The sequence below is a fragment of the Octodon degus genome, unplaced genomic scaffold (genome assembly GCF_000260255.1).
Source record: "Octodon degus isolate 3935 unplaced genomic scaffold, OctDeg1.0 scaffold00053, whole genome shotgun sequence".
NCBI classification, from domain to species: Eukaryota; Metazoa; Chordata; class Mammalia; order Rodentia; family Octodontidae; genus Octodon; species Octodon degus.
Genome location: NW_004524629.1, coordinates 11,103,259 through 11,111,747, shown reverse-complemented (window position 1 = coordinate 11,111,747; position 8,489 = coordinate 11,103,259).

The window sequence follows — 8,489 nt, the reverse complement described above, 5'->3', positions numbered from 1 at the left end:
ATGATTTTATTCAAATTTCTTGTGCAAAAATTTAATTTTTCTTGGAAATGTAGTGCTATAATTTTTAAGAAATTCAGAAATTTTAAATCTTTAAATATTTATTGCCTACCCCTTTCTATTTTAAGAATTCTAATTATAAGAATATAAGTTTCTTAATTTTGGCACAAAGTGAACAATTTTTACTGTTATATTCATTTAAGTTTATAAATATTTTATTTACCACATGTAATCTATTAATAATCTCATGCTATGTATTCATTTCAAATATTTCTCTAAAATTCACTCTGTTTACATCTTATATTTTCCCATTTCAGTATTTGTCTATAATTTTAATATGCTATATAATTATTGATTTTTCAATAAAGTTTTTTTATAAGTAATGATAGGAGAGAGGAGAGGTTTTCACCATTTTTTATTTATTTTTTGGGACTGGGGATTGAACTCAGGACCTTGTGGTTGCTAGACAGTTGCTTCTGCCCCTGAGCTAGCACCCCAACCCCTTCAATAAAGTTAATGAGAAAAAAAATCATACTACAGTGATACCTGCATACCTATGTTTATAGCAGCACAACTTATAGAGTGTAAATCTTGAAATCACCTTATATATTCATCAACAAATGAGTGGATAAAGAAAATACTGTATTTATACGCAATGGAATTCTATTCTACCATCAAAATGGTAGATTTGGGCCATTTTTCAGAGAAAGGTTGTACCTTGACACCATAATTTTAAGTGAAATAATCACACACATGGACTTAAATACCTCATGGATTCTTTTATTTTTCTTTTCTTTCATTTATTTATTTATTTATTTATTTTGGTACTGGGGATTAAACTCAGGACCTTGCGCTTGCCGGGCAAGTGCTTATTCTACTGAGCAATCTCCTCAGCCCCCCACATGGATTCTGTTGGATGAAAACCTGGCGTATAAGTAAGAGCAAAGTAAAAGATAAATAATAGGAAAACAGAGAGGTAGATCTTTTGCAAATGAGAAAGGAAACTAGAGGTGGAGTGAAAGAGAGGGAGGGAGAGGGAATAAAAGTTTAAGCTATATTCTGTATGTGTATGTACTCCTCAAGATGGATGTAATCATTATGTACCTCAAATATGTATTAAAAACAAATGCAAAAGAAAATAAGTGTTGGTGAGCATTTGGAAAAAAGAACGCACTTAGAAAGTGTTGGTGGGAATGTGAATTGGTATAGCCATTATGGAAAACTGTATGGAGGTTCCTTAAAAACTAAAATAGTGGCATGGGGGAGATGGCTCAGTGGAGTAAGCATTTACCTGGCAAGTGCAGGGGCCTGAGTTCAATCCCTGGTTCCATACACACACACACACACACACACACACACACACACACTTACTCACACAAAAAGCATTAAAATAGTATCACGATATAATCCAACAATTCTACTTCTAGATATTTACCAAAAAGATCTGAAATTAGATGTGAAAGTGGTGTCTGCATTATCACACCCATTTCAGTGTTATTCACAATAATGAGCTTATGGAATCTCCCACAGTATCCGTCATCAACAGATGAATGGGTAAGGAAAGTGTGATACATATTCACAATGGCATCTACTGCTCAGCCTTTAAAGAACTTCTGTCATTTATAACAGCGTTGAATTCAGAATGAAATAACTTTGGCAAAGAAAGATAAAACTTCATGTTCTTTCTTATTTATATACTCCAGAACAACTACTCATCAGCAGAAATTCTAATTGATATTATCAGAGATTAGGGAGAATGGAATGAAGATATATTGGTTAAATTGCCAAGGTGTGACTAAAATTTATAGTCACATGTTAAAGTCTAAAAATTAAATATATATATATATATACACACACATATATGTGCTATTTACTCATATACATGTATATGATCTGTGTTATTTACTCATGTATATGTATATATGAGTAAATAACACATGGTCATTAATCCCTTTCAGAAATCTACTTCCTCACTTTGAACACTCTTATTCTATCATTCTTGTCTCTTTCTGACATAGTTCTAGAAAGTTCTCTTTCATGAACGTCTTTAGTTGAACTGTGTTGGCTAACTTGATGTCCTGAATCTATTCAAGACATTTACCTTACATGGTTGATTTGATTTTAGCTAAGAGCCAGAAGTCCTGTTGTCACAGATCTGGTAAACGAGGTGGATAAGAACACACCGAATTGTTTCTAGGATCTTGCCTTCCCATTGGATGGCACCTGGCAGTAGCAGTCGCCATATTTTTTTTTAAATCAAAACGTGTGAAGACACTTATGAAAGAGGACTTTTAAAAGTCCTTCAAAAAGTGGCAAAAATAATGAGATAAATAAATGCAAAATGAAGGAAAGTATTTTCAGAAAAATTAATGGCAATATGTTTCTATTACAATGATTTCATTACATTTTATATATTGATTGTGCATTTTTTTAGTTTTATTTTATTTTATTTGTGCAGGGCCTCACTATGCAGCTCATACTTATAGTGATCCTGTTGTTTTCTGCCTCCCTAGTGCTGGGATTATATTTACTGCCTATTTTGATCACTCCTTGTATATAAATTGCTGTGGTTCTGGATTTTGTGATTATCTTTATAAACTGTTATTCTGCGCAGGTAAATTTGCTAATTAACTTGCTCTTTTTAAACTGTCTTTGAATTTAGTTTGTTTATTAGTTGAGATGACACTTATCATTTATTGTGGGGCCTGTTTACCTCTACTACTTAGAGATGGACATGCTGAGGTCTCCACTGAAAGCTCTAGTGAGCAGTGTCTCCTTTCCTTAGTTGGAACTTACATGTGTCCCAAGGCCAAGCACACAGCTCTGCATTAGACTATTTTGCTATTAGTAGCTCTTTGACCAGTCCCATGACAACCTGCACTGGGCAAGCTTAACACTATATTCAGTCAAAGCATGAAATATTTTTTGTAGTTTTTAAAATTTTCTTTCTGCATAGTCCTCTGCTCTTAATATTCTGCCCTGCAAATTCAGCCACTTTAGCTTCCAACTCAGATTTCTGAAAACTCCTTATACATTTTTGCTGTTCTTCTTTACTCTTTTCCCCTCTTCCAGTTGTTCTTTCCTTTTCAGCAGTTTCTTTACCCTTCATTATGTTTATTATACACTTGGGATCATACTTATTTTTTCAGTTTCTTACACTAGGAAGACAATATGATGTTACATATATATCATAGCTAAGATAATTGTAATATTAACTACTATCAATTCATTGAAATAAACAGCACTTATATTTTATGGTCAATTTTGCTTGCCTGCACCTGATAATTGAGAAATTACTTTGAAGATAACAATACGCAATACAGTAACCACTATTAATTTCCTATCATGTTGTTTTGAAATTCTGTATCATTTTTATTAGATTTTTTTAATCTCTTTAAAACAACAACAACAACAACAACAAAAAAGAAAACTCATTGCATTCTTTAATTTTCTTACCCTGTGTTGTGATTTAGAAAGTTTCCCTGGGAAGAAATTTTAGGATATTTGAGGGTATCTGTAGCTTGGTTACTTTCTCTGAGTGGCCACCATCCTGCTTTTGCCACAGAGTATCAACAGCAATTTCTAAAAAGTTGTTTTATGTTTTATACAGTTTCATAGTTGTTGAAAGCAAGAAAACTAGGTTCTTTAGTTTTGTTTCTTAAAACAAAATGTCCTACTGCCTTCCTTGTGTTCCAATAACTTAGAAGAAAGAAACACACACTGGTTGTTTATTTTTTTACTTCTGTATAGAATAAGAGGAATTTATTGAGCTCTCCTCAGAATCAATTCTTTCTTTAACAACATTGGTTTTCTCATTGGCTCAAGCAATCTCACTGGCCACTCCTTACACTGCAATGAGTTTGGCCTTGAGCTCTCCTGACAACTAGAGGAACCCACACATGTCTCCATGTAAGCAGTGGTTCCAGCTCAGGCTTAGGAGTTATGATTTTACTCCTAGTCCTGCGTAAGTTTTGACTCAGACTTCCGCCCTTCGCCTGGTGCAGGTGCTAACAGTATACATGGATAACTACATCAGGTACTGTAGAGGCTCTCGGTTGCAAAAACTTAATGAACAGAAGATTTGATTAAGAAGGTGGATTCCTCACTTGGCTCATTCTTTGTTCTCTTTGATTTTAGTTTATTAAGTTTGTACAGACTTTGGCTAAGAAAAACATTCCAAAATGTTGGCATTATCCTCCTGGCAGCCATCATAGTATTTTCCCTGGCATGCTATATCTTCTCAAAAGTGGTAAATGCCTGCATACAATCATCTGCCAAATGGCACGTGGTTTCTCTTTGGTTGAAATGACAAACACTCAAGAAACAAAACAAAACAACAACAAAATAAAGTAATGAGGACACTGAGGTGAAAGCCAGAACCAAAGGAGAAAACTTGGAAGAAGGAAGGCAGCTGTTGTGTTGGACTGAGATCCTGCTCTCAGCTCCAGCAAAAAAAGTGGAGTCACTCATGTTAACATTCTATGTCCCTAAAACAAACAAACAAAAAGCTGTTTATTTCACATTCTGGGATATCAAAAGAGAGAAAGATAATACTTAGGTCCTCACAAAAGCTAGTTTCAGATGGTATGAGAGAAAGCTGTTCTGATACTCTAAGAAGAAGGCAACTTTGCTCGTTGTGGTTGTCCACGTCTGTCAACTCAGGACTCTGAAAGGCTGAGGTAGCAGGACCATAAGTTTGGACTCATCCCTGGAAACCCAGTCAGATCTTTTCTTAAATTAAACAAACAAACAAGGTCCAGGGGTTTAGTTCTGTAGGAAGGCCTCATTTTAATCCCATTACTCAAAATGAGAAGAGCAAGTGCTCCTTATTTCTGCAAACTTTGGCTCTCCTCTGCGTCTAAAGCCCACCGTCTCTTTCACTCACCAGTGCACCTATTTTCTTTTAGAGAAAGAGGCTGCCCGATTCTAGAGTTCTAATGGGAGCCAATTAAGGCTCTACAATGAATTCATTGAAGCTTTCTGTGTGAATAACAGTAGTCATAAGTACTCCTTGTTTTCTTTTCTTTTCTCTAGAAATTTGCTTACAAGGATAGCCAACTTTCATGTTTACTTCCAGTGTGTATTGCGTGGAACACATCTTGCCAAGGAACACTCTGCGATCACAGGGGCAGCTATTAAGGACCCTTTGAAGGCAAGCTTTATTTTTCTAATTTTCAAATTGAACATGATATCAAACCCCTCTATTTTGTAAAGCTAATGGGAAATTGATTTTCTGTCGTTAATTGAGTTTTTTTTTCCTTTAGAAGGACTATGTAGTGATTCCAGTCTTTTTTATGTAATGTAGATTTTTAGAGGAATATATATATATATATATATGAAAGGACTTTATTTTCTCCCTAGAAGCTGTACTACTATGGTCTACCCTCTGCAGGTACCCAGGTACCCATGGTTGTGCCCCCTTCTCTCACACAATTATCATTTCTGAGCTAAGAAGAATGTATTATTTTGAAATGTATGCCACTTCTACTTTTATAATACGTGTTTATAGTTTTTCACTTCTCAAAAAGGATGGAATTTTATATATCTGTAAGAATAGAATCTGAGGGAGAAAGACATTGATTTTAGAGAGATTTAATTGCATCATTCTGATGGTTTTTAAAAAAGCATCTCAAAGTTCTAATGTAGCATTTTTAAAAATTTTCTTTTCAATTCCACATATTGTTTTTCAAGACTCATTTAGTGCTTGCAGTGTAACCCTTCAACCATACACAAAGTGTTGGTGTTTAGGGCTGCTCAGAATTTTTAAACTATTAACTTTAACTAGGGTGTGCAAAATGTCTAATTCTTGCATCTTTGGTCAGCATGGAACATTTGGGGGACCTAAGAGCTACTCCATGTTTAGGTGATGATAATGAACTCAATCATGCAGTGCTAAGAGGATTGTCCTGGAGTTTAGCAAGCATAGTAGAGAAGATCATGGTGATACACGGTGCACGGAGAGGTTCTCTGGCAACCCTGTCAGTTGGGTTTGCACGGGTTACACATTTCAACACTGATGAAATATGAATGGCATTGCAAAAGGGAAGCCAGTGTTGTGCTGTTTCTCTGTACTTACTTGCATAGCATTCTAGTTTGTGGATTTTACTCAGTGAAGATGTGAATAAAGTTCTAATTGTGAAATCCACTTCCACCTCCAGAGACAGCTTAACTTGGCCTCTAACACTGATGTGAAAGGAGGACACACAGGGTCCTCCATGACACACAAAGCTTTGCTTTCATTTGGGGAGTTACTGGTTTGGCCCGAGTACACACCTCCTGCCTTGATACTTTATTTACGTTTTTGTTTTTCTTGAGATATGGTACAGGAAGCTTTAGCTTGAAGGGAATGCTGTGACCTGTTGTATAAGTCACATGGTCATAGATGTCATGTACTCAAAACAATTTTAAGTTGTTCTAGGCTGCTCTTTTACTTTGTAAGGATTTCATGCATCATGGTCTCCATATGCAGCCTCACAAAAATTATCCCTTGGGGCTGGGGAGATAGCTCAGTAGGATAAGTGCTTGCCTGGCAAGCACAAGGGCCTGAGCTCAATCCCCAGTTCCAAAAAAATCCCTGAACCAAAACAAACAAACAAACAAAATCTACTCCTTCCCTTCTTGATCCAAAAAGATGCACTGACTTGCATAAGAAGGACTGAATTTAAAGCTTGGTGATCCCAGTTGTGAAGGTTGGTCTTGCATCCTGTTTAGGGAAGGGACTGAGAGCAGACCGGCTACCTGATTTGCACAGAGTTATGCATTGACAGTTACGATATTATCAAAGCAAGAGTGCAACAGTGAGAGCACAGAAACTGCCTCCCATCATACAGGTGGGTTTTCTTATTGATAAAAATTCTAGAAACAAAGACTAGTGATAGTTACTGAATTATATGAAGGGTTTCTGGTCTTATATGTTTGTTTTTAAATTAACAGTGCACTGGAGCAGTCTCTCCACTGATTTCTGCCATTGTGTATAATTTCACTTTCCATAAAGTCACATTCCAAACTCACTTATTCCCCAAATTAACTGTCCCTTCTCTGAGCTAGAGGTTACATGTGGGAGGAGTTTAAGGGCACAGAGCTGCAATGCAGCCACAGAGTGACAACCAAGTCTCAGTGTCTACTTCAGCAAAATGGGAATAATGAAACATTAGGCTTTCTTTGATAGTGCTCTAACCAAACAGATAAGGAAAAGGGGGATTTATAAAATCGAAAGTGCTGCATAATTCTAGTTATTGCTTTTATTGTCCTCCCTTTTCTCTGTAGACTCTGACTGACATTAATATAATACTCTGTTTGCACTATATTAATATGCCTATTTGTAAATTGCATTCTAAACCTTCCCAAGCCTTTTTTATGACTTATAAACTCTCCAAGGACAAGACTGTATCTTTCGTTTCTTTTATGTCCAGTGCATCCTGCACCCTTATATGTGTACATTGCCAGAGTACGTTGCCTCGCATGCAAAGTGTCTGGGAAGCAAGTGATGAAAATAAATCTGGATCATTCACAGATGGCGACAACCACATCTAAATAATATATTTCAGTGAGAGGACTAAGAACAGAAACTGGAAAGTGGGTTCTAACTACAGCAGCCTTGAGAGAAAACCTCAGGGCTGATAGTTATTAACATTAGCAATGAAATTATTAACATTAGCAATGATAGTTATTAACATCAGCACCCAATAACAAATAAGGGTGGTGAAAAAATGCTGTCTATTGGATACAAGCTGCATTAAGTCAGAGCATGTGAACCTCAGGCCTTATGAATGGATCTCTTCTGGCCCTGCAATGACTCCCGTGGGATGCTGTGGGTCCATTGCCTTGGGCTCCTCCCTAAGGATGCTCTTTCCTCCCTTCAAACCTCAGGCCCAAATGCTTAGTAAACCCCTTTATTATAGTGAAGAACACCAAAACATAAAGATGTCTGTAAAAGGCAACAAAAGACAAATGGGAAAAGTGCAAGAAAAATCAAGCAAGTATATTTTAGTAAGTCTAAATTCCTAGGGCATGAGAGATGTCAACTTGCTTCCAAGGTTTCCAGGTTAGTTTTGAATTTTGAATAACTTTATTTCTTGTACCAAGAACTACTACAGCTGTATATGCATTTTGCCTTGCCTTCTTCTTCCAAAATATCTGTCTTACTCTTATTGAAATTGCCACCTTACCTCTCTGTCTGGTTCTTTTGTCCATAAAATTTAAAACTAAATCCTACAAAGACTAACAATGAAATCTAATGTAACTAATTTTGTTGCTGTTTCCTGCTAACTTGACTAGCCTAATCCAGCTAACCTGCCCTCAAACCAATCCTCTGTTCCTTTTCCACTAACTTTTTCATTTTAGGAGATAAGCCCCTTTGGCTGGCCATTGCCACAGTTCATGCTGCACATTTTATGAATAAATGGCGGGCTGGAGAGATGGCTCAGTGGTCTAAAGCACCTACTTAGAACAAGCTTAGCAAAAGCATCAGGGACCGCGGTTCAATCCCCCAG